This window comes from Oncorhynchus mykiss, chromosome 3 (assembly GCF_057628025.1).
Source record: "Oncorhynchus mykiss isolate SJ-2025 chromosome 3, ASM5762802v1, whole genome shotgun sequence".
Taxonomy (NCBI): Eukaryota; Metazoa; Chordata; class Actinopteri; order Salmoniformes; family Salmonidae; genus Oncorhynchus; species Oncorhynchus mykiss.
In genome coordinates this window covers 74,709,483-74,712,513 of record NC_143024.1, presented here as the reverse complement: position 1 = coordinate 74,712,513, position 3,031 = coordinate 74,709,483, and positions in this window count along the sequence as shown.

The following is a 3,031-nucleotide window of genomic DNA, read 5'->3' as shown; positions in this document are numbered from 1 at the left end:
TTTCACATTCTTAAAATAAAGTGATGATCCTAACTGACCTAAGACAGGGATTTTTTACTAGGATTAAATGTCAGGGATAGTGAAAAACAGAGTTTAAATGTATTTGGCTAAGATGTATGTAAACTTCAGACATCAACTGTATGTTTTACTATCCTTGTGGGGACCTAATATTGATTTCCATTCAAAATCCTACTTTCCCTAAACCTATTTTCCCTAACCCTAACACTAAACCTAACCCTTACCCTAACCTTAACCCCTAACCCTAACCCTGATTGTAACCCTAACCCTAAACCTAACATCTACGCCTAAAATAGCCTTTGTCCTCGTAAGGAACTGGGAAATGTCCCCATGGGGGATAATTTTCCTTTTTTTACTATCCTTGTGAGGATTTCCAGTACCCACAAGGATAGCAATACCCACACACACACACAACACAACACACACCGCCACCCCAGCTCCAACCAGCCTCAAAGGAGCAGGGGTCTTTATCCACGCAGGCACTCCCAGGACAGCTATGGGAGGGGTCCTTCATCAACCTCATCAATGACTTATGATGTTGACATCATCAGGCGGTGCATAGTATTTTTCTACTGCTTCAGTGTGTATATGCTCTAAACATGAGTGTCCATATGAATGTGTGGTATGGCTAGAGACAGGCCGGACTGGTTACAGAAGCACCTAAAGACCCTGGCTTACCTTATACTTGTTCCTTCTGGTCGGTGTGAGTGTGTCTGTGTGTGTATGTGTGTTTATGTGTGTGTATGTGTGTGCGTGTGAGTGCATGCGCGTGTGACCAGCAGTGGTTAATACCAGCCATGTGGCAGCTCAACAACGGGACAGAAAGCACACCAATGGTCTCAAATGGTCTTAAACATACCTCACGTCTGGCAAGCTACATCAAACCTCCTATTTCACTGGCGAAGCACACAACAGTACTCCTCTTTCATTGGCTAAGCACACAATGGTGGTCCTTTTTTATTGGCTAAGCACACAGCAGTAGTCCTCTCTCATTGGTTAAGCACACAACAGTGGTCCACTCCTATCTATGCACACAACTACTGTTTCATTGACTCAGCACAAAACAGCTGTTCAACAACAGAAGTAGGATCAACTGGTTTAGAAGAGTAAAGCAGATAAGTCTACAGGTCAGGAAGACATAGTGAAACAGAAGCACACAGAGTTAGGAAGGCCAGAACAAGTTGGCTACAGCACAGATGAGACTAGATCTACAATAGACAGACAGCACACTCCGTCTCAGCACAAAGCACACCCTTGTGTGAGACCATCTGGTTCTGATTCGAGTAGCAGCATCCGGGGAGTCTGGGTAATCCCTGAGTTGGGTGACAGACAGATGACTTTAAACACCCAAAGATTCAGATGAGATTAGAGTCTTTCCATCAAGCCCTGATACACACACACATACACACCAACACACACACTGTGACGTGAAAGGACTGGATGGGTCCCAGTCCCTCCCCTCCTCCTCCTCCTCCTCCTCCTCCTCAGAGAGAGAATAGAGTGAAGCCCGGTCCAGAAGCAACCCTTAGCCCCAGATGAACCAGCTGTAACACTGTTTCTACTGAACCCAAAATGCCAGCCTGTTTGTCTGTTTCTACTATTTTTCTGTGGAGCTAAATCACCTCCTTGTTGGAGATGCAGCACTTCCACATGATTCAGTCACCACACAGCACCCATCTTGCTATTCCTGCTACCCAGTGTTCCCATGAGTCAGTGTGTTCAGGTCAACTGTCTTTCTGGTTTGTCTGACAAAACATTACAGATTGTCTGGTGTGAGTGCTGTACCACTGACAAGACTTTACAGATTGTCTGGTGTGAGTGCTGTACCACTGACAAGACTTTACAGATTGTCTGGTGTGAGTGCTGTACCACTGACAAGACTTTACAGATTGTCTGGTGTGAGTGCTGTACCACTGACAAGACTTTACAGATTGTCTGGTGTGAGTGCTGTACCACTGACAAGACTTTACAGATTGTCTGGTGTGAGTGCTGTACCACTGACAAGACTTTACAGATTGTCTGGTGTGAGTGCTGTACCACTCACAAGACTTTACAGATTGTCTGGTGTGAGTGCTGTACCACTGACAAGACTTTACAGATTGTCTGGTGTGAGTGCTGTACAACTGACAAGACTTTACAGATTGTCTGGTGTGAGTGCTGTACCACTCACAAGACTTTACAGATTGTCTGGTGTGAGTGCTGTACCACTGACAAGACTTTACAGATTGTCTGGTGTGAGTGCTGTACCACTGACAAGACTTTACAGATTGTCTGGTGTGTGTGCTGTACCACTGACAAGACTTTACAGATTGTCTGGTGTGAGTGCTGTACCACTGACAAGACTTTACAGATTGTCTGGTGTGAGTGCTGTACCACTGACAAGACTTTTACAGATTGTCTGGTGTGAGTGCTGTACCACTGACAATACTTTACAGATTGTCTGGTGTGAGTGCTGTACCACTGACAAGACTTTACAGATTGTCTGGTGTGAGTGCTGTACCACTGACAAGACTTTACAGATTGTCTGGTGTGAGTGCTGTACCACTGACAAGACTTTACAGATTGTCTGGTGTGAGTACTGTACCACTGACAAGACTTTACAGATTGTCTGGTGTGAGTGCTGTACCACTGACAAGACTTTACAGATTGTCTGGTGTGAGTGCTGTACCACTGACAATACTTTACAGATTGTCTGGTGTGAGTGCTGTACCACTCACAAGACTTTACAGATTGTCTGGTGTGAGTGCTGTACCACTGACAAGACTTTACAGATTGTCTGGTGTGAGTGCTGTACCACTGACAAGACTTTACAGATTGTCTGGTGTGAGTGCTGTACCACTCACAAGACTTTACAGATTGTCTGGTGTGAGTGCTGTACCACTGACAAGACTTTACAGATTGTCTGGTGTGAGTGCTGTACCACTGACAAGACTTTACAGATTGTCTGGTGTGAGTGCTGTACCACTGACAAGACTTTACAGATTGTCTGGTGTGAGTGCTGTACCACTGACAA